The sequence below is a fragment of the Aquarana catesbeiana genome, linkage group LG09, assembly GCF_042186555.1.
Source record: "Aquarana catesbeiana isolate 2022-GZ linkage group LG09, ASM4218655v1, whole genome shotgun sequence".
Lineage (NCBI taxonomy): Eukaryota > Metazoa > Chordata > Amphibia > Anura > Ranidae > Aquarana > Aquarana catesbeiana.
Genome location: NC_133332.1, coordinates 213,422,112 through 213,449,892, shown reverse-complemented (window position 1 = coordinate 213,449,892; position 27,781 = coordinate 213,422,112). Strand labels below are relative to the sequence as shown.

The following is a 27,781-nucleotide window of genomic DNA, read 5'->3' as shown; positions in this document are numbered from 1 at the left end:
TTTTATTTGTATGACATATTTCTACAACAAAAAAACTGCTATTATTATGCCACAAGTCTTGTGGTGGATGTTTTATTATGTGATTTACAAATAAAGATACCAAGTTTGTACTTTTTTACTAAAGTGTTTATTTCTTTGTGTAAGCTGTGTGGTGGGCTGACAAAGTCCCATTAGAGGCTATTTAAAGATTTGATGTTTATGTAACAGGGATGGTGGCAACCAATACCTACATTTGAAGTGGTATTACAATTTTCTGTATAAGGACAGGAGCAAAATATTTTATACCTAATGGAAGACCAGGTTGGAAGATGTAATATCATCACCATGTTGAGTCTAATTAGAAAGGTAGAGAGCAGAGTATTGTCTACCTTTTTGAAGGTTAGGTTGAAAGTTGTAATATTCCTGAGGTGAGTGTAATCCAACCGGTAGAGCTGTGTTAGGAGAAGAATATTTTAGAGAATATTGTATTTTCTACCTTATAGAGGGTCATGTTGGAAAGTGAGATGTCCTGGTGGTGAGTGTAGTCAGAAAGGTAGAGGGAAATTCGAGAATAGCGTATGTTCTACCTTACAGAGGGTCATGTTGGAGGGTGGGATGTCCTGGTGGTGAGTGTAGTTAGAAAGGTAGAGGAAAGTTGAGAATAGCGTATTTTCTACCTTACAGAGGGTCATGTTTGAAAGTGAGATGTCCTGGTGGTGAGTGTAGTCAGAAAGGTAGAGTGAAAGTTCAGAATAGCTTATTTTCTACCTTACAGAGGGTCATGTTGGAGGGCGTAATATCCCAGAGGTAGGTGTAATGAACAAGGTAGAGAGAAGGTCAGAAGCAGACTTTTCTACCTTATGTTTTATAATGCCTTGTTGCTAGTGAACATCTTACAGCTCCAAATGACCAATTTAATTTTTTCCCCAAAGAATAGATAATATTTCAGCCCGTGAGTATGCTTACAGTAACAATTCTTAAATCTTTGACACGTCTGTAAGAATCCAGTCTATTAATCAGCTAGTAATATTTTTTCAGGTCCAAGTGAAAACTAAAGGGAAGGGATGAATATTTCATATTCTCGTTTTTTTTTTTTTTTTTTTTTTTACACATTTCCAGAAAGTCTGCAAAATGCCTGGACTGCTGGAAATCCTGGTAGTAGTTAATGCCTTTGTTTATAGGTGACGTCAAAGCTGACAGCAAGACAGACTTAAACAAAAAGATAAAGACACTACAAGGAATAGGAAAAGAGGGGATGTTCAGCTGGGATGGAGGGTGAAAGCAAAGGGATGGAGGGGAGGGTGTTTTTTTTTCTTTTTAGAAAAGGGAGGGGAGCACTCATGGAAGGAGGAGGGGGTTATTATAGAGACTAAATGATTGCAAAAAAATGATGAAGGAGGAGAAAGGACAGGAGGCTGTAGTGAGTGTCTGAAGTGTGAATTCCTGACAGCAGCTATAAAACCTGCCACAGGCAACCGGCAGCAGCAGTGACCGCAACCGCCAGGAGAGAAGACAGTCACTCAGGGACAAACAGACAGAGCAAGGTAGTTAAAGGGGCAGACCCTGTCATACTCCAGTTCATCAAAGTTCTCCTAAGGTCTGTGTGTCATCAGGATAACAGTGAATTGTAGATTTTACCATTCATTTTCAAATTTTATACCTTTCAGAAAGCTGAGACTTGCTGTGTCGCCTACCGTCAATCATTCTGGTTGTCCACTGCAGCACCGGATCGATACCTCTGTAACCTGGGATATCCATTACTCTTCAGAACACTGCCAGGTAAGGTACTCACTACAAATATTAAATTAATATTATTATGTTATAATTATTTTTATTCTTTGATTGTAAAGCTGAATGACCATGTCACATGTGTATATTATGATACAGCAGTTCAGTGCTTATGTGCAAAGTGCAGTAAGCCACGGAAACCAACCAAATTTGGCTTTACTGACGTCAGTTGAAGGATGAATTCTGAATGGTTGTTATAGATAACTGCACTCTGCACATTGCTTTTTGCCTTTATGAAACCAGCCTGTATGCCTTCTAGTTATCAGAATCATTGTAAATTTAGGTAAATCTTTTCAGGCAAAACTTTCAGAACAAAAGTAAAAATGAAGTTTAGCTTCCAGAAAATATTCAACATTTCGCAGGTTGGTGTGGAATGTGATATTTTGGAAGCGACACAAATTTTCCTTGTACTGCGGTCTGGATCGCATCTGTCTAGTGCATCCCAGCTTGTAATGCTACGCTTAGGTGCCAGTATTTTCCAGTCATTTCCAGGGACACTTTGTTGCATAGACAGGACATCCAAGTACAACTTTATCAGAGGGATGAGCTCTGCACTGCCCTGGTATGACATAACAATGCAGAGCAAGAGTGTAAACCAATATCTGTGTGTATTTTCCCTTTTTTTGCGCTTTTCAATAAATGCTGACCCAAAACACTACACAGCCACAAAATTCATACCAATAAATCAACCACAAAAAGCCCTGGTCAGCCCACCGTGATTCCTACAGCACAGCATCATGCGACAAGAGTCTTAGCCAGCAGCTCTGTGAAATGCCCACAAAGAGCTCATTCACACGTGCTTCGATCTCCGAAGAACAATCCGTGTTTGGATTGCCCTTTAGAGGTCATTTGACAGGCAGTGAGGAGATGTTATGTTGCGTCCTTAACTGCCTGCTTTAACCCCTTGAATTCTCCACTGGTGTGCTGCAACCTCTTGCAATGCACTTGGTTGCGGGTTGCATGCAGAGAGACCCCATTCACTTGACTAGTCAGGGGATATTATTCTTGGCGTGGTAACGACATGCGTACATTCCCCGTCCACTGCCTCTGCAGCTAAAGGGGGTGGCGGCAAAAGTGCAGTTCAGCCATGGGGTTTAACTGCCCCCCAACCTTACACATGAATGAGCCCTAACTCTGGCCACAGAATATTAAATAAAACTCAGAAGGAAGGTAGACCTAAGCTAGCCATTCAATAGGTCAATTCTGTACAGTTCCTAATGAAATGGCTAAACTTCAATCCATGTGTGGCCCCGCTGGCATCACTCCACTTGACATCCATCCATGAATGAGACAGGGAAAAAAGTACCTACATCCAATCAGATGCAGACACTATTCGGGGAATCTGACGGCCATCATCACCAGAATACAATAGCCACAGTGGGAGATTCAACTATCTGCGCGATTTAGCATGGATGGAGGAATCTGTTAGATTTCTTTTGTTCAGTACGCAATCAGTGTGTGGCCAGCTTGAGTGGACTTTTCAACTTAGCCACAGAGGCAGTGGGGTTGATTTACTAAAACTGGAGAGTGCAAAATCTGGTGAAGCTGTTCATGGTAGCCAATCAGCTTCTAGCTTCAGCTTGTTCAATTAAGCTTTGAGAATACACCTGAAGGCTGATTGGTTTCTGTGGTAAACTGCACTAGATTTTGCACTCTACAGTTTTAGTAAATCAACCCCATTGCTTCTTAGAGCATTAACATTTCACTTAGATACTTTTTTATCTATTAAAAGACAATCATCAGTACCACTTGTGGTGTTCTCTATGATGGGTGTAATTCTTACTATGCTGTATGTATGGATACTGCACAGTAGCACTTTTCTCATTGTGTACAATTTCATTCTGGTATCTGGTCTTATTCTGTATGTTTGGATACTGCCCAGTAACACTCTTGTTCTATATCTTGGGTGTAATATTCAGTATCTGTTTTATTATGATGTGTGCATGGATACTGCATGTTACCTCTATTTCTATATGCCAGGTGTAATTCTCAATATCTTTTTTTATTCTGTATGTATGGATGCTGTACTTCTCTTTCTTCATATACTGGGTGAAATTCTCAGTCTCCACCCTTATTATGCATGTACGGATGGTGCATAGCACCACTTCTCTTTATTTAGTATCTGTTCTTTACTCTTCATGTGTGGAACTGCACAGTACCACTTCTCTTTTTTTGTACGCTAGGCGTAGATCTCAGTATGTTTTTTTATTTTTGATGTATGGACTCTGCACAGTAGCAATCTCTTGGTCTTTATGTTTGGTGTAATTCCCAGTATCTGTGTTTGTTCTGTATGTAGGTACACTGCACAGTAGCACTTTTCTTGTTCTGTTTAATTGTCAGTTTATGTTCTCAGTCTGTAAATACAGTTGTGTATGCTGGGTGTAATTCTCAGTATAACTGCTTTTACACGGGTGGCCAGGGGGCAGTAAACACAGGTGATTGACGCACAGTTTTACTGCCCCCAACCGCCCACCTACAAGCGGACATGGTGCCGCTTGGATGAGTACATATTGCCGCCGCCACGATGCTTTGCATCGCAGTTTGTCAATTCTAATGCTACATGGCAAGTTTGACAGCCTGTCAGACTCTCCCATGTAAGTAAATGCTAATTCTCAGTATAAGTTCTTATTCTATATACACATTGCATAGTAACTCTTCTTTAGTTCTGTATGCTTTCTGTTGGTTTTAATATCTATTCTACTTATACTACAAATGTGGAGACTGTACTGTTATCCTTTCTTTTGTTCTGTTTGTTGGGTATAACTTTCAGAATTGTTTCTCATTCTATATGTTTGAATGCTTTACAATACCATTTTTTGTGCTGTATGCTGGGTTAAATTCCCAATATTTATTCTTATTTGGTATGAATAAATGCTGCATATACCACTTCTCTTATTTTGTATGCTGGGTGAAATTCTTAGTATCTGCTCATGCTCTGTATGTGTAGCGCTACTCCCATAGGAGCCACTAATTAAGTTGTGTGCTCTGTTCATCTCAACCTTTTCCAAAAACCTCAGACCCTCTAAAACTGTGGGGTTGATTTACTAAAGGCAAATCCACTCTGCACTACAAGTACACTGAAAGTGCAGTCGCTGTAGATCTGAGGGGAAGATCTGAAATGAGGGGAAGCTCTGCTGATTTTATCATCCAATCATGTACAAGCAAAAATGCTGTTTTTTATTTTCCTTGCATGTCTAGGATCTACAGTGACTGCACTTGTAGTGCAAAGTGGATTTGCCTTTCGTAAATAACCCTCAATGTGTACAAACACACAATATCACAGGAAATCACTAAAAGTAAAACTTAGTACCCAGTAGTAGCAATATGGGGGTTATTTACTAAGGGCAAATCCACTTTGCACTGCAAGTGAACTTGAAAGTGCAATCACTGTAGATCTGAGGGGGACATGCAAGGAAAATAAAAAACAACATTTTAGCTTGTACAAGATTGGATGATAAAATCAGCAGAGCTTCCCCTCATTTCACATCTTCCCCTCAGATCTACAGTGACTGCACTTCCAAGTGCACTTGCAGTGCAGTTGTAGTGCAGAGTGGATTTGCCTTTAGTAAATCAACCCCATTTTAAAGAAAACAGACACCATACCAGGTAGTAAAGACAAACTTAATATATTGTCACCCAATACTTGGTAACTTCATAAAATGGATTAACAATGCTGATAACACAATGTACCATAAGGATTAAAGCTGGGTACACACTACTAGTTTTTTTGTGCAACCCAGCGGGATGCGCGAAAAAAAAAAAACCTGACAGCTTCAGTCAGAGCCGCTGTACTAACAATGTGAGATTAGTCTAGTGATCTCCCTACTGAGCTGTTGTGTTCTGACAGGGGGATGCATAAACAGTAGCAAAGCCACCTCAAGTGCTGTAGTGAGCAGTAGTAAAGTTTAACCGCTTGCTGGCCAGCCGCCGTCATTATACTGCGGCAGGTCCAGTCTCCTGCGCAAACCGCCGTAGGCGTTCGTCTTTGCATAAGAGATAGCGGGCCCGGTTCCCCTGCATGCGCCGCGGGTCCAGTGGACTCGATGTCCGACGGACAGAACGGGGAACTGGTTTACCTATGTAAACAAGGCGATTCCCCATTCTGCCAGATGACATGTCCCAGATCTTCTGTTTCCAGTGATCGGGAACTGTAATCTGTCATGTCCTTGGTAGCCCATCCCCCTTACAGTTAGAACACACTCAGGAAACACACTTAACCCCTTGATCGCCCCCTAGTGTTAACCCCTTCCCTGCCAGTGACATTTTTACATTGATCAGTACATTTTTATAATAAAAACCACAGAGGTGATCAAATACCACCAAAAGAAAGCTCTATTTGTGGGAAAAAAAGGACGTCAATTTTATTTGGGTACAGCGTCGCACAATTGTCAGTTAAATTGACGCAGTGCCATATCGCAAAAAATGGCCTGGTCATTAAGGGGGCAAATCCTTCCCGGGGCTGAGGTGGCTAACTACTTGCCTACTGGGCACTTTTACCCCCTTCCTGCCCAGACCAATTTTCAGCTTTGAATGACAACTGCATGGCCATGCAATCCTGTACCCCAACAAAATGTTTATAATTTTTTTGAGACAGATAGAGCCTTCTTTTGGTGTTGTTTTATTCACCACTGGGTTTTTTATTTTTTGCTAAAAAAACGAAAAAAGACCGAAAATTTTTTGGGAAGAAAAAGTATTTCTTTGTTTCTGTTATAAAATTTTGTAAATAAGTAATTTTTCTTCTTTACTGATGTGCGCTGATGAGGCTGCACTGATAGGCTACACTGATGGGCACTGATGAGACAGCACTGAAGGGCACTGATGAGAAGGCACTAATATACAGCACTGATGTCCACTGATGGGCATGGATAGGCGACACTGATTGGCATCACTGCTGGGTGCTGCTCTGGGAGATCTCCCCTGTGAGGAAATGCCGCTGATCGGCTCTCCTCTCCTCACATGCTGTCAGTGTGAGGAAAGGAATGACGATAACTTGCATTTCCTTGTCCCAGGGACACAGCGCACAGTGATTGGTGCTCGGTGAGAGTGGGAAGATGTCATATGACGTCATCCCAGAACAATGTCATTGTCAATACGGTGGGCGGGAGGTGGTTAATCTACCAAGTGCTGGAACTATATTGTCAGCTCCCATTTATGGTGGTGATGCTAGTCCAATACTGACTGGGTATGCACTGCCCAATAAAAAAGGGGATTGTAGAGGAGGTGGGGAGCAGAGAAATAAGGGGGACTGGAAAAAGAATAAATATTACCAGAGGGGCAGTCCTTTGAGATGTTCTTCTGCTATAGTTTGGGCCCTTTAAATGCTTAAGAGAAAAGTCAGCAGCTACAAAAACTGTAAACTAAATAGACACCTGTCCTAGGATCCAGCGGTGGCCTCACCCGGCTGGTCTCTTCACTGGACTTTGACTTCCAGCGCCGGCATACAAAGTGTGGGCAGCTGCCTGTGAGTGCTTATGGCTTCACAGCGGGCTGCTCACCGTGCTCAGCATGCATGCGTGAGCCACTTTGCACCTTCTGATTCATTCTGCAGCTTTCTGGGACCTGTGACATGTTCCAAAAGGCTGCGGGGGAAGGAGAGGGGTTCTTATTACTGTGGGTACCTGTCACCCCCCCCCCAAAAAAAATCTGCCAAAAGTGAAAGAGGAGGGGGGAGGAGGAGAAGGAGTGGAACTTCCCCTTTTGGGTGAAATTCTGCTTTAACAATAGTCCCAGTTAATCTGCATGCAGTATAGGTATGGTATAGTCACAACACAGGTGCATGGTGGATAAGGTTCAGATGCAGTAAATGTTTGTTATAATTTGGCAAAGGTTGGTATAGGTGCAGTCTAGGTTTGGAAAAAGTGCGGTATAGAATACTGTATGCATTGAGTACACTTGGTGTCCTGCTCTTAGTGGCTCAGTCCCTGCTAGCAGCATCAGCAAAAGGTGAATAGCCCTCTCACCAGTCCCAGAGATGCTGCGGTGACATCTCGCTGTAGAAGAGGGGGCTCCACAAAGGTCTCTGGTGATCAGCGATGGGAAGCAGAGGGTGAGTGGATGCTCCCGTCTCTCTACGGCAGCGGTGCAGGTGCTTTGATGTGGGTGGTGCTGTGCTGCCCCCGGGTGTCCTCACTCATAGTCTCAGGCTCGGATTTCCACAAGTATGGTCTCTTTCTGGCAGGCAAAAATTCAGACAGAGGTGCTTTCTATAACTCCCTTGGTGCCAAGAGGAAGAACTTTCCCAGGCAGTTTCATAAAAAAATTATTTCTCCACACCTTCCACTTCACAATGCTTATTGAGATCTGTAATGTAAGGAGTCTATTCATCACAATATATGCCTGCAGTGTCAAACTACAACTCCCAGGATTCTCAGCGCTCTGCATAGACTTGTATGGGCTTGATTGGCTTTACCGCTCCTGCTGGCTGGAGGAGAATGGTGCAGCATAACATCAGTATATCAGTAGAGGGAAAGAAGACTAAAGCTGGATACACACTGTACAATTTTCTTATGATTTTTTCCTTTAGATTTACCAAAACCATATAATATGAGGTCAAACCTAAACACTTTCAATTTGTATGCAATCAGGCAGGTCCTTGCACTACATAGGTAAATCTAAAGGAAATCTAACAACAAAAGTTGTATAGTGTGTATCCAAGTTTAAAGGCAATGTTTTCTTCTCCATATTGCTGTAGTCCAGCACCTGGCTACATATGTATGAATGCTGCTCAGTAGCTCTTATTCTTCATACAGTAACAATGCCCAGTAGCACTTCTCTTGTTCAGTATGATGAGTGGAATTTTCAGTAGCTGTTCTCATTCTTAAAGTAAAGACACTGCACAATAGCACAACTCTTGTTCTGTATGTTAGGTGTCATTCTCAGTATCTGTTCTTAAAGCGGAGTTCCACACAAAAATGGAACTTCCACTTTTCGGAACACCCCCCCCCCCCCCCCCCCGGTGTCACATTTGGCACCTTTCAGGGGGGAGGGGGGTGCAGATACCTGTCTAAGACAGGTATTTGCACCCACTTCTTGGCATAGACTCCCACGGGAGTCTACGCCTCTTCCCGTCCCTCCGCGCTGTCTCCTTGGAAACACACAGGTCCCAGGAGATAGCGGGGACCAGTTACGACGCGCAGTGCGACTCACGCATGCGCAGTAGGGAGCCGGGAAGTGAAGCCGCAACGCTTCACTTCCAGATTCCCTCACCTAGGATGGTGGGGGTAGCTGCCAAGAGTCGAGCGAGTGATCGGTGTCGGCTGCCAACATCGCTGGACCCTGGGACAGGTAAGTGTCCATTTATTAAAAGTCAGCAGCTGCAGTATTTGTAGCTGCTAGCTTTTAATGTTTTTGTTTTAGGTGGACTCCCACTTTAATCTGTATGTATGGCTGATGCTCAGTGGCACTTCTCTTGTTCTGTATACTAAGTGTAATTCTCAGAATCTGTTCTTTTTCTGTATGTACAGATGGTGCAGAATATCGCTTGTTATTAATACCTGTTTTCTGAGTATGGGTTCCTGAGTACCTTTCCGGTTTGTGTACTGCATTACTATATTTCAGTGGCGGCTGGTGGTAAAAGAATTCTTTTGGGGAGGGGGCGGCAAACAGTGCAGTCACCCGCAAATCCCCCCCCCCAGTCGGTCGGTTGGTCACGTCACCCGCACCCCCCACACTTCCAGTCGGTCGGTCACCAGCCCTGCACTTACCCCATCTATGGCGAGGACAGTGCTTCCCCCGGGCGAGGGGCGGTGGCTTCCCCTGCGTGCCCTCCTCAGCATCACGGCGGCTTCCGCTGTGTGTCTCCTCCCTTCTCCTCCTAGGCCAATAGGATCGCCAATCGTTAAACGGGTCTCAGGACCTGCTTCCTGATTGGCCGGGAGGAGAATCAGGAAGATAATAGCGAATATTTATTCGCTATTGTCACACAACTGGGTGACCACCCTTTTTTGAAGCCAATTAGAGCCTCTGGCTTTAATCACGTGCTTAAAAAAAAAAACTGATTGGAATCAGTGCATGCGGCACCCTGTATGTAGATTAGGGTGTCGGACGCACGGATGGGGGGGGGGGGGGTGGCGCCCTGCATTACGAGCCGCCAATGCTATATTTCTTGAACATTTATCTATTTAAAGGAAAACTCTTGTCAAATAACAAGTAGGACTGATATACCCACAAGCCTCACAACATGTTTTACAGAATGGGTTATTTTACATACATTAATTAAATTTGAAGATTTTTACATCCTGTAAGCCAATCTAGTCTTAGGTTGTATATATTGTAATATGTATTGCTGACCCTAATGCACATCCTAAAAATGCACCCAATGAAGCTTGTAGCATCACAGTGAACAGCATTGGATAGTAGTTTCAATGTTATTCTCCAGCCAGAAATAAGCGTGAGTCATTCTACGGAGAGACGATTACAGCATTGTTTGCAGCCATTAAATCACATGAACCTTCGCTGCTGACATAATATGTGGTCCTGGCTCTTAAGAACTGCGTGTGTCAGTCTGTCGAAACATTGGCTGCGTCTGCCACCTGGGGGGGCCTGAAAAAAGTCATAATTGGTATTTGGCCCCTTTTCATATAAAAAAAAATGTTATTACAACAGTTCAGCTTCCATATAAAATAAATTTTGGCAAATTTCTTCCCTTTTTTTCACATAGTTACTTAGATTTAAATATGACAGATCAGGTTCAACCAGAAGACTAAATTAAATAAATAGAAATGAAAACACCTTGCATCTTAAAATCTGAAACCTTTAAAAGATCAAAAGAATGGCAGAAAATTGTAGTGTTCTTGAGTTTGCTTTAACAGGATAAAAAGTCTTCTTAATCGCCCCCTTCCTAATCACCCAAGGCAATCGATACTCCTTGCCTTATTATTCTACACTGTTACTTATAAATATTCGTAGTCCCTTAGGTTTTGCGCATTTAGAAACAAAGCCATTACTTATTTAAGGCAAAAGTATGGCTTGGCTAGAGCCAGCTCCTTTGGAAGACTATTCCACAATATTACAGCTTTTACGGTAAAGACCACTTTCAGTATAGGTCCTAATACACCAAAAAAGCACACAGAACCTTTCACATCAAAGCCTACAAGATCACCTTCATTCACACTTTGCAGAGCCAATTTAGGGTAAAGTGTATAATGAAATCTTGAGCTTAAAGGTTGCCATTGCTAATTTCTCTCTGGTATGGTTCACAGCATCCTTTGTCTCTCCTCCTGCCAATTCACTTGCTTTAGAGCCATGCATAGCTTCATGCTGAAGGTCACAGTGTAACAGGATAGGTAATCAGCCAAATGATCAGACAGAGAATAACTGTAACTTACAGTTTACTAAACAGATGTAAAGTTAGAAGCAACGATGCAAAACAGGGTCAGAAGGCAAAGAACATGCATACCAGTGGTGGCCGGTCCATAGGGGGCGCAGGGGCAATGCCCCCCTAGTTTACATGTGGGTCACTGGACTAATGGCTTTCTATGAAATCTGTCATTTTTTTTACAAGCACATGATTAGAGCCTGAGGCTCTAATTTGATTGTAAAAGGTTGTCCTCGGGGCGCAGAGCACTGTGCCCCAAACCCTCCCACTTGTTTGTTAATAGTGAATCAATATTTGCCATTGGTTTCCGGCATCTCATCCCAGCCAATCAGGACAGGAGGCGGATCTAAAGAAGACTGGGTTAGCTGGGTGGAAGCCACGATGCCGTGATGGCTGGAGGGGTGAGTGCAGACCTGGGGGGGGGGGGTTTGTTTGCCACCCCCCAAAATGTTTGGCACCAGTCGCCACTGATGCATACACTACAGAATCATACAAAACAGATTATGAAAGCTGCACAAACATGGACTCTTCACAGCAATGTCTCTGTGGCTCAATCAGGGTAACATATGACTGCATATTATAGTCTCTATGAGATTCTACAACAAAAGAATCTAGCTGAGAATCACCACTTCACTAAAACAGCACAGAACACAAACAGCTTCTTACAGTTGACTTCATAAACTGCGTTCCTGTCAGTGAACACTGGAACTGCAGTACACTGGTAGCAATTAGGGAGGGCTTCCCCACAGTGGTTGCAGCTTTTGGAGAAGGTGTGTGCTATTAGCCTCTGGCCTAGCTTCCTGCACGCTGGTTCTGACAGTAGAGGGCCACCTACCTGGCTGCAGATCACTTGCCCAGCTACCTCTGCTTCATCAGGTGTCACCTCTCTCAGTTACTGAGGGAGGTAATTGGAGAAATATATCTTCCCTAAACATGTCCAGCAAACTAAGGAGTTGTAGGAAAAGACTTAAAGGGCCTGCGCCTGCATCTGCCATTGTGGTACCATTCTTGGAAGAACTTGCTTTTGAAATAGTATCCCTGGTCCTAATGTAACTTCTGCAGACAGCCATAAGGTAGAACTGCTTCCACACCATCTGGGTGGTGGTCTTGGCAGATTGGTTGAGGGTCAATACTGCAGTCACAAACTTGGTAAATGTTTCACCATGACTAGAACATGATGTTATCTGTTTTCTGACATGTCAAGTATAAGAAAGTCAATGGTCAGTGTTTCCAGTGTGAATAAACGTCTGCAAAGACAGAGGTGGAATTTGGGCCCTGGGACACTGAACAGACCACAAAGTGTCAGAAGAGTTGTTCAGCCGATTGGAACCGACCCACAGTAGGGTTGCCACCTTTTCTTCAAGTCAAACCCGAACACTTTAGCGGCGCACAGCAATCTTTTTTTATAGTATAAAAACTGTACATATATTTTGCAATTAAATAACATTTCTAATCAAATGAAATTAATCACACGAGTCCCCCTTTACGTAAGGGAGAACTCTGACATAAGGGATGCTATGGGTACCCTGATGTAAGGGGGAACATTGAGAACTCTGATGTACGGAGAGGACTCTGATATAAGGGGGGACACTGTGGTCTCTGGTGTAAAGGGGAACTCTGATGTAATGAGTGCTCTGAGAACCCTGATTTACCTTTGTGTACTCACTCAGAGACAGGAGAGAGAAGGGGGAAGACTTCAGTCATAGGCAGGGATAGATGGTGAGCTCACTCCCCCCCTTGGCAGTCAGCACCTCTCATCCAGATGTAGCTGTGACTGCTAGACTTCAAATTTCTGGCCCCCACTTTCCTTTTCTGAGGCACAGCGCCAGGGATTGAAGTGTGGGCAGACACAGAGGGGTAGGGGCGGGAGGAAGAGGAGCAGATCAAGCCCTCTCTCCTCTCCCATCTGTGTGGGGGGAGTGGTAATTGTTAGTGCTGGTTTTGGGCATTGTGAAGGAGAGTGTAACAGACACTTTCGGCTTACACAACTGTAGCCAGCAACCCTGCTGGGAAGCCATAGTCTGGTCTGAATAATGTGTCCGGGTTTCAGGTGGTTTGAAACCCGAATGCATGATTCCATACCCGAACTGTCCGGGTGAATCCTGGACAGGTGGCAACCCTAACCCACACAGCTTGTCTCTTGAACCAGGTGAACCTTTTGTGGAAACCCCAGTGTCCCATTTCCACATGAACTCTATCTGTCACAGACCGAGTCCTTGACAATATGACCCGCCAGTCACTAATGAGCCATGGGGAACATTATTCTGCAGTATATTATGCCATTCTTCAGAACGGGACAGGACCACTCACTCAGCAGTTTGTTGGTTTCTGGCAGTAGATTTGATCTTTCTCTAGGACTGGACCAACACTGTAACTGTATTGCCAGTCATGGGGGGAAATGGGGCAACCACTGAATCCTCTCTCTATGTTTCTGCCAGGTTGTACTATTCCAGTACATGGATAAAGTTCACCTGGGTATACTCTACAGGTCAAGTCAGGGATTTTTATCTCTTCAGCTTCTTCATCCATACAGTATCTTCAGTTCTTGGGTTGGAAGTCACTTTGTCACCCTACTGCTTGACTCCTGGCACTGGGTTATTCTAATTTAACAGCTTTCACTATATGGTGGGCAGTTTCTATAATGATGGCTCAACTTGACAGACCCAGCATGGGGATAGTGTTCTTGCTCCTCAGAGGAGTATTCCTTTCTGCACCACATTGCATATACCTTTGTCTGGAACCAAGAAATCCCTTCTGTCATTGTCTGCAAAATGGATTTTGCCACTCTCTGCCGGGGGAGAATGGGTCCTAAGGTCCTCTAATGTTACCATTTGGCTATACGGCTATAACCACTTCTAAGCAGTTAAAAGGGGTTATAAACCCTCACGGTTTTTCCCCATAATGCATTCTATGCATTAAGGTGAAAAAGCTTTTGTGCTGCAGCACCCTCCCTGACCCCCCCCCCCCTTACCTGAGCCTGATTGTTCCAGTGACAGGGACAAACACAGCAGCTCCAGCTGCTGTCTTGGGCCCTCATTGGATAGATTGATAACAGCAGGAACCATTGGAGCTGGGGGGCAGGGCCGAGTCCTGCTGTCTGTGTCAGTGGATGCAGCAGGACTCAGGAGCGCACCTGCACAAGTGCCCCCATATAATGCCGCTCTCCATGGGGGCACTCGAGAAGAGGAGGAGGCAGGAGCGCCGCGGGGGGACTCCAGAAAAGGAGGATCGGGGCCGCTCTGTGCAAAACCCTTGCACAGAGCAGGTAAATATGACATGTTTGTCTTTTTTGTTTTGTTTTTTTTAAACAAAGCTTTACAATCGCTTTAACCATCTTGTCAGAGAAATCCTGGTCTTCCACTGGGTGCAGGATTAATCTTTTTGCTTCCCTTTTTAAGGCATTAATGACTAGTTCTGCCTGCTGAGTGGTTGGGATACCCTATGATTGGATTTGTCCCTGTAATCTCATGACCCAGTCACCCAAGACCTGACCTGGGCCTGTGTACTCAGGTAATTTTTGCGGCAAGAGTTTTGCCAGAAATAAGGGAGGCATTACTGCAGGAGTGCTAGGTAGCGCTGGGTAGCTGGGAAAGTGACCTGCAGCCAGATTAGAGGCTCTCCACTGTCAGAACAGGTGTGCAGGCAGCCGGGCCAGAGACTTATAGCACACAGCTTCTCCAAAAGGCCTAGCTATGGTGGGTAGCCCCTCGCTGATTGCTACCAGAGTATTTTAGTTCCAGTGGAATGGTGCTTCATCCTCTGGCCTGGGATTCCCTCCAGCTGTTTTCCTGTGTTTCTAGAGCTACCCTGGACTTCACTGGAAGGGATGCTGTTTATAGGGACAATCACAAGTAGCTGTGTACTGTACTCTTTTACTCTTTTGCCGCGTACACACGAGTGGACTTGCCAATAGGCTAAACTCCATCGGCATTTCCGACGGAAAGATTTAGAACATGTTCTATATCTGAGTCCGTCGGAAATGCCGACAGAAAAAGTCAGATGGGGCATACACACGGTCGGAATGTCTAACCAAAAGCTCCCATCAGACTTTTTCTATCGGGAAGTCCGGCCATGTGTACGCGGCATTTGAGTTCACCGTAACCTCATCCACACACTCTTCAAAACCAGAGTGCATAGCACAAGGTCATATGAGAAGAGGCTGCAGGCCCGTTAAAATATGATGTGGATTATAGAATATTCATCATAAAGTTAAACTGATTGCACTGTCTGTGTTTTCTGGACAACACTTCCTCTGTCTAAGACCACCCTAGATGTTCCTTGAAATGACATCACGCATGTACAGGCATCCAGCACGATCTACATTATCCAGTCCATTGCAAGAGGAACAAAACAATTTGGACAGGTTTGTATTAGTCGCCCAGAGGCTCTTCCAGAACATTCTCTAGCTCGTCTGAGAGATCACCACTTCAACAGCCCTGCGACAATGTATTCTTAACAACGTTAAATAGTCATCCATTTTATAGGTCCCATCGCCGCCGGTTCATTTGTGCATCTTGCGTTCCTCCAGCCGCGGTTTCCAGCCAGCTCCCTTTAAACTCCGTCTGATTTGCCCTTCTCGCTCTCTTCTCCTGCAAAGTTCATGTCAGACGTCGCACTAAGCAGTGTTTCTTGGCTCATTCCCAGCTATGTCTGGAAGACTTAATGAAAAGCAAGTGTGGGGGAGACACTAAGACACCTGTCCTTTCTGCGGCCGGCCAAAACTTCTAGGCTCAGCTTCATCAATGAATTAGTATACTCCTCCAACAATCCTTCAGGGAAAAGCGGCTACGGGGGAAGGACATGGAGGTAAAACAAACCCCGAATCTGCACAGCTTGTAATGTTTGGACATTTTGGAGGGGGCTACAAGAGAGCCTTTGTTAATGCTTAAAGGAAAACTCCACTTTCGCTAAAAATATTACTACATAACTTGATGTTATTAAAATGACCAATCCGTTTCAGTATGCAAAGGTTGTGACTTTCTATAACTGCTGAAAAAATCGCATATAGGCCGCCATGGCAAACGAGGCGTTCCCTATAGAAATTTTATATTCTGTTTGTGTGATTGGCTCAATGCTTTTCCCAGAACTGCAGTCACATTTTAGCCATCCTCTGCTATAAAGCTGGGTACACATATATGCGAATTGGATGCGTTTTAAACCGCATCCAATTTGCATGACATGTGAATGTGATCAGCTCTAAATGGAGCCAAATCACACATGTCAGGGGCAGCCGTGGTGTGTTTTTTAAAAGGTTCTTGTGTGTTTTTGGGTCAGATTCTTATGCAAATTTAGGCAAAAATTTGGACCTGATTCACACCTGTAAAAAACAGCAAGAAGCGCCAATCTAAGTGCAGTATCATGAAACTTTAATGAGATAATTATAAACGGACAAACAGCCAAATGGCTACTCACAAAGATGAAATAGGTTAAGGCAAGGACAAGCAACGGGTCCAGGGACGTCCTCCTCAGATGTGGGCAAAGTGCATGGTGCAGGTTCTCCTGGAAGCGCTGTCCACGTTAGGATGTGCAAGTAGTCACCGGGGTCATCGCTGGGTGCTGGGCTGCAAAACGATGGAGGTGTCCGCAAAGACAACCAGCGTCTAAGCGGACATGGAGAGCCAGAGCTGTCGCAGTAGACAGGAACCGGAAGACAAGCGTGGAACGCAAGGCACTTAGTCCAGGAACCAACAAAGCGGAAGTGACGTATGGACGTGTTGGATGACGCGTTTCAATGCTTCCGCATTTTCTTCAGATCCGATAGGCTAATACAACAGGTGTCCTTTTATGGGAGCTATGGAGTCAGTAACTAGGCAACAGAGACTGACAGTCTCTCCGAGCTCTCCTCATCACATCACTCCTCGGTCACATGGAGGAAATCAGCTGCTGCTCTGGAATGCCCAGCCAACTCCGCGACGTCACCGCTCACTGTCAGCCCACGTTCCCGGGTCAGCTGACCGTGACATCACATCCCTCCGTCTTACTGCGACGGCTCTGGCTCTCCATGTCCGCTTAGACGCTGGTTGTCTTTGCGGACACCTCCATCGTTTTGCAGCCCAGCACCCAGCGATGACCCCGGTGACTACTTGCACATCCTAACGTGGACAGCGCTTCCAGGAGAACCTGCACCATGCACTTTGCCCACATCTGAGGAGGACGTCCCTGGACCCATTGCTTGTCCTTGCCTTAACCTATTTCATCTTTGTGAGTAGCCATTTGGCTGTTTGTCCGTTTATAATTATCTCATTAAAGTTTCATGATACTGCACTTAGATTGGCGCTTCTTGCTGTTTTTTACATTGTTTTTTCAGAGTTGCCTGCTTCCACTCTCAAGTGAGCTGCCGCTGGTGCTTTTTATCAGATCTTTAATTTCAGTGACTTTTTTTTTTATATATATATATATATATATATATATATATATATATATATATATATACATACAATTTTTCTATATATATATAATTTTATTGACTATCACACCCTGGATGTTTTTTCACATTTACTTTGGACTCTTTATATGCATGTTTGTATGTTCTAGCGCCATTTATCCTTTTTTGTATACCTGATTCACACCTGAACAGTGAACAGAAATGCACTGGACTGCAAACCGCATCCGCACATATGTGAACCCGGCCTAAGGGTTTGGTGGGATATTCCCTATGGCTTACCCACTTCTATGTCTAGGTTTACATGTATGCAGCAGCGCTTGATGCATTTTTTCAGGTATGTTTTGCAATGTGTTCTGCGTTTTTAAACCCTTGTTTTTGATGTTTTTTGCATGCAGTTTCCAAACATTTTGCGCTTTACATTTTTTTTTTTTGCTTCTCTTTAAACACACTGTACATTTCTGGTTGCTAAGGAGTAGGCCAGGAAGCCAGCAGCCGCATCCTTAACAACTGAGTCAAAAAATTGCCGGCAAAAAAAATAAGTAATAGTATGGATTCAGAAGAGACCCCCCCCCAAGCCCAAATTTTTTTTAAAAATGGCTTGGCCCCCCATCCCCCCAAAATCCATACCAGACCCTTATCTGAGTGTGCAGCCCAGCAGGTCAGGAAAGGGAGGGGACAAGCGAGCGTCCCCTCCTGGACCATACCAGGCTGCATGCCCTCAACATGGGGGGACGGGTGCTTTGGGGCGGGAGGCTCTGCCCCCATCCTCTGCCCTAAAGCACCTTGCCCTGCCCTGGCCTGTGGTTGTAGGGGTGTGCGGACAGGGGGCTTATCAGCAACTGGAAGGTTTTCAGAAAGGGGGCCCCGGATCCTGTGCCCCCCTATGTGAATGAGGTAAGGTAAGTCTTTCATGATGTGCTATTATGCAGTGATTACTAGCACATTATGCTATTGTCTTGCAGGTGGAAACTTTTTTTTTTTTTTCTTACAGAGTTTACTACCGCTTTAAGACTGTAAGCACAGGCCTAGGCACACTCACATACCACCAGGAAGTGCACTATTTTTCAGTAGAAATTCCAGACAGGAGAATTTTTTCAGGATACAGCTTAGGCACAATTAACATTTCCAGATGCTCCCTATATAGGTACACTTTAAAGGGTAATGCTAACTGACTTGTCAATTCTGGGTGGCGTATGATGACCTGGGTAGAAACCTTCTAGGAGGAACATTATTCTATACAATAATGAATTAGATCTATACATATGTAGTCAATTCATCTGAAGTGGCTTCTTATTGTGTTCCCACTAGACCAGTTGCCTTTTATTCAATGTTCTTCTGATTCTCCAGTGTGTGGGCAGGACTGTATTGGGCTTTGAGAAGGGGTGGAACTGGAACCAGGGAACACCCTGCCTTCATTTGTTCAGGTATGAAAAATCAGGATGCCGACAATCATACAGACTTATGGCAGCAAAGTGCAGAAGGTGATAGAAAATGCGGAATGTTACTGCCACTCTGAAAATGTTCCAATGAGTTTAAAATCTGTCATGGAAGAAAATTGAGTATGACATTGCTTTTTAAAAACTCTATTTCTCACACTGATCTGATCCTATGGTTTCATTAAGTCAGTGGCCTGGGCAGGGCCATCTTAAGAGCTTTATAGGCCCCCGGGCAATACAGTGCATTGGGGCCCTGTCTACACAATCACGCATGAGAATAAAAATGCAAATTATCAATAAGGCTATATTCATTGGTACTTCCAACAAAATCAGTGTTTAAACATTAACACAACGTTTGGACAATATAACACGAGTTTGATGGGTACAGTGGCAGCGTTTGATGGGTTTGATATATCTGCATACATATTTAGAGTATTGAAGCCAGAGAATCGGCATGACAGACAGGCAGCTAGCATTTTCATAGAACATAGCTAGTCCTTTTCTCATTACAAGGTTCATTCGATGTAAAATAAGTAACCTGTTGAGCCAATTTATTCACATAAAAGTAAATATTCTGCCTAAGAGCAGACACCCCACTGCCACCTCTGTGGCCCTCTCTAATTTTAATTTCCCTTGTTCCTAGGGGTCTGAATTCCAGGGGCATTATTGACCAGCAAAACAATCCATATATGATTCAAGTTTTGTTCCTTCCACCATGGGTGGTAGGAAAGAAAATCACTTGATTGCCCATCAACACAATCAGTGTTGATGGGGGAATCGTTTTTGCAGCGCTATTGTGTTCTGGTGGCAGGCAGCCAGCAGAACACAATGATTACTACTATCAGCTATAGCCACTGGCAGTGATTGCATGTAAAAAATCCAACAGACTGGTTGTACTCAAGTTGATAGATGGACTTGGGTGCAACCAGCCTGCCCATAGATGGATCGAACCTCTGCCGGTTTCGTCTGAACTGGCTGAGATTCGATCCATCTATGGCTGGCTTTAGGCACTCTCATTGCACAACAGAATGCATACAAAAGTCAGCGAAGTCAAAGCCTGGTAACAAAGTGAAACTAAATCTGAGAGTTGCCAAAAAAAGGCTTTATAGACTTACAGACCTTTTATTGCTGTATGTGTCCCCAAGAAAGGTTCTCCCTTACGTCCTGTCATATCTGGGAGTGTGCAGAAATCTCTGTGGTGGGGTCACAGACAGCAATTAAAACTCCTCACTCTATCCAAAATGTTCTGTCTGGTGTTCCACTTAACAATTTTTTTTAGAAGGGTTGTTGTATTCTTTCTTGACTTTGTGAGGAGATTAAAGGGTGGAGGCTCCATGCCGCTTGATGAAGATGACATCCGCACACTTGTTTGGAAAGGCAACAAGTGGAAGTGTGCTTGTCCCAGGACGCCACCTCTTCACCGAACAGCATCTGTCCTACAGTGAGGGGAGGGGTGTAACGGTCAGATACATTTCCTAGTCAAACACGCTGTGACCAGGAGGTAAAATTGCAGGCTCCATAGAGAGTAAAAGCAGCAAATTTCTGCACATCTGCATCCAGGACATATTTTAAAGTTTACGAGAAGCTTCTGGTCACCATTATTGGTCCAGTTGTTTTATGAAAGTGTCTGTTATATGTTTGTTGCTTCAATATTTTTTTTTTGGAAGCCTTTTTATTTTAATTTTTTTTACCTTGATATTTAACTCTGAACATATTCACTGGAAAAATTCCAGAACTTGTTTTAAAGCAGAGCTAGCATCACATATGTTTGTTTAGATCAGTGGTCGTCAAACTGATCAGAAGTGCCAGATGCAGCCCTTTGCTTGCCCTTATCTGGCACTTGGGACACTTTTTCTCCAGCTAACACCAATGATGGGGCACTATTCCTTTCACTAATACCAATGATGGGGCACTATTCCTCTCACTGACACTAATGATGGGGGACTATTCCTTCTACTAATACCAACAGCGCTGTGTCTTGGCCTAGGCCAACAAGGCCCAGGCCTAGGGCACCACTTTGCGGGGGGCGGCAAAAAAGCCACCCCTGCATGAAGAAAAGCCCCCCCACTTCCTCTGTTCGGTCTCAGCTGGGCTCGGCTGTGCTGGGGGGGGCAGTCTCTGCTTGGCTGGGCTCGGCTGCGCTCGGGCGTGGGGGAGGTTTCCACTCGGCTGGGCTCGGGCGTTGGGGACAGTTTCCGCTCGGCTGTGCTCGGCTGTGCTCGAGCGTTGGGGGCATTCTCCACTCGGCTGGGCTCGGCTGTGCTTGGGCGTTGGGGGCAGTCTCTGATCGGCTGTGCTCGGGCATTGGGGGTGGTCTCCGCTTGGCTGGGCTCGGCTGTGCTCGGGCGGGGGGGAGCAGTTTAAGCTCGGCTGGGCTCGACTGTGCTCAGGCGTGGGGAGCAGTCTACGCTCGGCTGGGCTTGGCTGTGCTCGGGCATTGGGAGTGGTCTCCGCTTGGCTGTGCTCGGCCGAGGGGCGGTCTCCACTATGCTGGGCTCGGCGTTGGGGGCAGTCTCTGATTGGCTGTGCTCGGGCATTGGGGGCGGTCTCTGCTTGGCTGGGCTCGGCTGCGCTCGGCAGGGGGGAGCAGTTTCCGCTCATCTGGGCTTGGCTGCTGTGCTCGGGCGTTGGCGGCAGTCTTCGATCAGCTGTGCTCGGCGTTGGGGGTGGTCTCCGCTTGGCTGGGCTCGGCTGTGCTTGAGCGTTGGGGGTGGTCTCTGCTTGGCTGGGCTCGGCTGTGCTCGGGCGGGGGGGGGGCAGTCTCCACTATGCTATGCTCGGCTGTGCTGTGCTCGGGCGGGGGAGCGGGCAGTCTTGACTCACCACAGCTTGGCTGGGCTTGGGCGGAGGGGACGGTCACAGGGATGTACGTAATGATACCCTGCAAATGTATTAGAAAAAGGATGCTGATCATGTTAGAGAAGAGGCTGACCATGTCCGCAGCCTCTGACCATTTCCGCAGCCTCTGACCATCTCCTGTATCATGTCTGCAGCCTCTGACCATCTCTTATATCATGTCTGCAGTTTCTGATCATGTCTGCAGTCTCTGACCATCTCTTGGTCTCTTGCATCTTGTCTGCCGTCTCTGACCATCTCTCGTATCATGTCTGCAGTCTCTGAGCGTCTCTTGTATCATGTCTGCAGTCTCTGACCATCTCTTGTATCATGTCTGCAGTCTCTGACCATCTCCTGTATCATGTCCGCAGTCTCTAACCATCTTCTGTATCATGTCTGCAGTCTCTGACCAACTCCTTAGGTGGAGCTCTAATAGGAAGAGGTGGATCTTAAACAGGAAGGGGTGTGGCAAATTCAGATGGAGGTGCCTAGGGCAGCACAAAACCAAAATACACCACTGGATACCAATGATGAGGCACTATTCCTCCCACTGACATCATGAATGAGACACTATTCCTCCCACTAAAACCAATGATGAGGCATTGTTTACTCCCACTGATGTTGGGGCATTTTCTACTCCAACTGGCCACAGTCCGGCCCCCCTAAAGTCTGAAGGACAGTAAACTGGCCCTTTGTTTGGAAAGTTTGAAGACCCCTGGCTTAGATTAATATGAACGTGTGGGCAGCCTATAGACATTCAAGTGTTTACATATTTTTAACAAGCAGGAAAGCTGGTTTGAAACCAGCCTTCCCTTACCTATGTGTCTGTAGGCAATGTGGAGCAATTCAGCCTCAAAATTCATAGCTGAATTAATAGCTGAAGTATTGTTCTTCAAGTTGGTTCTTTCAGCAGCTCAGCTCCCCCCTCTTAAGCTGGGTACACAAAGGCCTAAGGGAGATGTTTGCCAGTTAAAAAAAAAAAAAACGGCCGACATTCGGCCCATGCATATGTCGGCTGGCCAGCTGGCCATTTAGCATTCTGTTGGACGTGCACGCTGGAAAACCAGCAGCCGATCAGCGCTCTAAGCCAATGGCAGAGAGCGCTTGTGACAGCGCTTGTGACAGACTCACCCGGGACTGTGGCTTTTGGAGGGGACTGAATGCTAGTGTCACGTACCTGGTAGGTGGAGCCCGGAGTGCAGAGAACGGCCTCTCGTATACCTCTGACTTAGGAACCCCTGAAGGTGAGAACAGGGGCTCAGAAGTACAGAGGGGCACAAGTGCCTGGCTGGAACACTGGAGTAGAGAGCTGGATCCTGTAGTCAGCAGGGAGGTGCTCTGTAGTCCCGAAGCAGGTTGCAGACAGCAGGGAGGTGCACTGTAGTCCAGTAGCAGGTAGCAGACAGCAGGGAGGTGCACTGTAGTCCCGCAACAGGTTGCAGACAGCAGGGAGGTGCACTGTAGTCCCGCAGCAGGTTGCAGACAGCAGGGAGGTGCACTGTAGTCCAGTAGCAGGTAGCAGACAGCAGGGAGGTGCACTGTAGTCCCGCAGCAGGTTGCAGACAGCAGGGAGGTGCAGACAAGCCGGGTCAAGGTACTGGCAGGCAGATCAGGTACAGGAGGGCAAACCAAGAGAATAGTCAGAGTCCAAGCCGAGATCGGGGCAGGCAGCAAACAGGTAAGTCAGGAACAAGCTAAGTAGGTACTGGATACAGAGAAACTGGCAACAAGGGGGCAGAGGTCTCAGGAAACGCTGTAGACCGGACAGCAAGGCAGCATTGGAACAGTCTCCTTTAAATAGCCCATCTTGGCGCCAAGTGTGTTACAGGGGGCGCGTGCCCGCACCCGCGCGCGCCCGTGCGCCGTTATTGGCGCTATTGCGCACGCGCGTTCGCCCATTAGCGCCATTGGTGCTATTGCGTACGCACGTTCGCCTATTAGCACCATTGGCGCTATTGCGTGCGCGCGAGCGCCGGATGGCGCTTACAGGCATTCTTTTAATCTTCTGTTTGCTGGAATGACTACAAGAGGGCTTTTCCTGACATTGCCCCCCTCCAAAGGGCAGCCTCCGGATGCCCAACTGGGCCATTTTACTCGGATGAGTTCTTTTAAAGGCTAGAATTAGTCTTTTGGCATGGATGTTAGTCTCTGGTTCCCAGGAGTTCTCTTCGGGACCGTAACCCTTCCATTTCACCAGGTACTGAACCTGATTACGTCTCCTCCGGCAATCTATGATGGATTCTATCTCGAATTCTTCTTCGCCGTTAATAAGTACAGGCTCAGGAGGACCGGTGTTCCGGTTAAGAAAGGGATCCGGGACTGACGGTTTGAGTAAAGCCACGTGAAAGACTGGATGAATACGGAAAGATTCCGGTAGCTTCAACTCATACGCCACACAGTTAATTTTTCTCAACACTGGGAAGGGACCCACAAACTTAGGGCCCAATTTCTTGGATGGGCATGCCAGTTTCAGGTTCTGTGTGGACAACCAGACTTGATCTCCAGGTTTTAGGTCAAGCTCCCCCCTTCTCTTTTTGTCAAACGTTTCCTTGTTATAGTCCTGGGTCCTTGCCATTGTTTCTTGAAGTAGCTTGTTGTTGGTACTGAAGAAGTTCAAGGTTTCTTGAGCCGCCGGTACTGCACACTCTGGCATGTTATTGGACAGAAACATGGGATGGAACCCGTAGTTCGCAAAAAACGGGGATTGGTTGGTTGCAGAATGCATGGAATTATTGTAGGCGAACTCAGCAAGGGGTAGCAGAGGCACCCAGTCATCTTGAGAAAAGCAAGAATAGCATCGCAAATATTGTTCAAGGGTCTGGTTGGTTCGTTCAGTTTGACCATTCGTCTGAGGATGGTAGGCAGAAGAAAAGGAGAGGTCAATCTTCAAGGCCCCACACAGGGCTTTCCAGAATTTGGATGTAAATTGTACCCCTCGATCAGATACAATATTAGCGGGTACACCATGGAGTCTTACAATGTCTTTAATAAAAATCTTCGCAGTCTCTGAAGCAGATGGGGTACCCTTCATAGGCAGGAAGTGAGCCATTTTAGAAAGTCTGTCAACCACTACGAAGATGGTGGTGAAATCTTCTGAAGGTGGTAATTCCACAATGAAATCCATGGAGATCATCCTCCATGGTCTTTCTGGTACGGGTAGAGGCCTCAACAGTCCCCAAGCCCTGGTCTTGCTGCCCTTGTTCTGGATGCAAGTAGTACATGCCTCAATATATTGTCTGCAGTCCTTTTGTAACTGAGGCCACCAAAACATGCGCTGCAGGAGTTCAGAAGTTTTGCGTACCCCGAAGTGGCCAGCTAGTTCATGGTCATGACAAGACTTGAGGATGGCAACCCGTGTCTGTGGTGGCACAAAAATTCTGTCCTTGTACCAAAGTAGATCATCTTTCCACTGTAAAGTGACATCTGTTGGATGGGGAGCCAGTGAAGAAGCTTGTTTAATTTGGGAAAGCAGATCTCCCTGAAGCATGAGAAAATTCCCAGGAGCAATCAGGAGGAGAAGAAACTTCAGGTTCGCTGAACATCCGGGAAAGCGCGTCTGGTTTAGTATTCTTAGATCCCGGCCTGTAAGTGATGTGAAAGGCAAATCTAGTGAAAAAAAGTGCCCATCTGGCTTGTCGTGGTTTCAATCTCTTGGCAACTTTCAAGTACTCTAAGTTCTTGTGATCAGTGTACACCAGAATAGGATGGGCTGCTCCTTCCAAGAGGTAACGCCATTCTTCTAGCGCAGCCTTGATTGCAAGTAGTTCTCTGTCCCCGACATCATAATTTCTTTCAGCTTCGGTTAGCCTGCGAGAGAAGAATGCCACTGGGTGTAACAGAGCCTTGGATCCTTGTCTCTGTGAAAGAACTGCCCCTACTGCTATCTCAGAAGCATCTACTTCCAGTATATAAGGTAAGGCTGGGTCAGGATGTTTTAAGACGGAGGCTGAAACAAACTGTTCTTTCAAGGAAGTAAAGGCTGCTTGAGCTTCAGGAGACCATTGGAAACGGGTGCCTTGCCGGGTAAGACTTGTGATGGGGGAGATGATAGAAGAAAATCCCTTGATGAATTTACGATAAAAATTCGCAAACCCCACAAATCGCTGGACTCCCCTTTTATTAGTCGGAGCTGGCCAATCCAAGATGGCAGAGACCTTCTGTGGATCCATCTTGACACCATCTGTCGAAATGATCAGGTCCAGAAACTGGATGCTTTGGCGTTCAAACTCGCACTTCTCAGGTTTTGCATACAAGCCATGCTGGTGAAGGCGGGTTAGAACTTTTCTGACATGTTCCCGATGAGTAGCCAGTGAGGAGGAAAAGATCAAGATGTCATCCAGGTATACGATGATAAACAAGTCAAGGTAGTCTCTGAAAATATCATTAACAAAATGCTGGAAGGTGGCGGGAGCATTGCATAACCCGAAAGGCATGACAAGATACTCAAAATGTCCGAAGCGGGTACGGAAGGCCGTTTTCCATTCATCTACGCTTCGGATCCGGACTAAATTGTAGGCTCCACGAAGGTCTAATTTGGTAAAGATGGATGCGGTTCCGAGTCGCTGGAAACGTTCAGGTACCAAGGGTAGAGGATACCGATTCTTGATTGTGATCTTATTAAGGTCTCGATAATCTACGCAAGGGCGTAGAGAGTGGTCTTTCTTTTCTACAAAGAAAATCCCTGCTCCTGCTGGAGAGGTAGAAGGGCGTATGAACCCTTTCCTCAGGTTGTCATTTATGTATTCTTTAAGGGTTCCAAGTTCAAGTTCGGTCAAGGGAAAAATTCTCCCAAAGGGAATTTCTGCTCCGGGAAGCAACTCAATCGGGCAGTCGTAAGGTCTATGGGGTGGCAGAGTCTCTGCCCCTTTCTTACCGAATACATCCAGAAGATCATGATAAGCCTTAGGAACTGCTTGGCAGGCTTCAGCATCGGTCTCCAGACATAGCAGAGAAGATGGAATGTTGGGAGTCTCCTGTAAACAACGTTGCTGGCAGTAAGAGGAATGAAAACTGATTTTTCCAGTGGACCAGTCTATTTGTGGATTATGTGCCTTGAGCCAGGGCATTCCTAGTATGATGGGAAACAAGGGAGATTCGATGATATCAAGACAGAGTAGTTCTTGGTGATTGCCGGAAATGGTGGTTTTAAGAGGAACTGTTTCTTGTGTTACAGGCCCAGATTTAATAGCCGATCCGTCAGCCAGATGTACAGACAGTCCCTGTGCTCTGGGTCGTAGAGGTATACGGAGTCTACGGGCAAAAGACAAGTCCATGAACCCGCTGCAGGCCCCGGAGTCAATGATGGCGGTTGCCTGCGTATTCCCTTCTGGAAGCTGCAGGGAGATGGGGATAGCCAAATGAGTAGTATTATCTAACACAGCAGGTGAAGAGGTAGAGGAAAGAGTAAAGTGCTTACGAGTCTTTGCGGGACAAGTCCTCACATAATGTCCAGATTCTCCGCAATACAGGCAAAGGTTATTCGCTCGCCGGTGTTGGCGTTCCTCCGGAGTCAGAGAGGGACGGAGCAGGCCTAGCTGCATTGGTTCAGTGGAATCAGCAGGAGTGTGGACAGAAGGCTGTGGCACTCGTGGAAGCATCCAGACTGGGCGAGTGGACCCAGCAGTCCGTTCAGCTCTTCGCTCTCTTAGGCGCCTGTCGATCTGGATGGCAAGATTGATAAGGGCTTCAAGTGTCGCAGGGATGCCAACCCGGGCCAACTCATCTTTCAGTGGCTCGGAGAGTCCCATGCGGAACTGGTGGCGTAGGGCGGCGTCGTTCCAGTTTGTGTCGGCACTCCAACGCCTGAACTCAGATGCATAGTCCTCCGCCGCCCTACGGCCTTGCTGGAGAGAGAACAGAGCTGCTTCTGCGGTAGCTGCTAGTTGCGGGTCCTCATAGAGAAGGGCCATGGCTTGGAAGAAAGTGTCCAGTTGGTTAAGGCAGCTGTTCTTTTGCTCCAGGAGTCGATGAGCCCATGCCTGGGGTTCCCCCAGCAGGAGGGAGATAACGAACCCCACCTTGGTGGTTTCTAAAGAAAAAGTC

At 46.0% G+C, this 27,781-nt stretch overlaps 1 protein-coding gene across 1 annotated transcript in view; it reads left to right on the top strand.

Moving 5' to 3' along the window:
* The first annotated feature begins 1,179 nt into the window (after positions 1–1,179).
* The window catches only part of ADAMTSL2 (ADAMTS like 2), a 162,765-nt gene continuing 136,163 nt past the window's right edge, over positions 1,180–27,781 (top strand). Inside the window, exons 1-2 of the mRNA XM_073599673.1 lie at positions 1,180–1,523; positions 1,647–1,758. The gene's annotated coding sequence lies outside the window, so the exon portion shown is untranslated. The remainder of the gene's footprint in view (positions 1,524–1,646; positions 1,759–27,781) is intronic.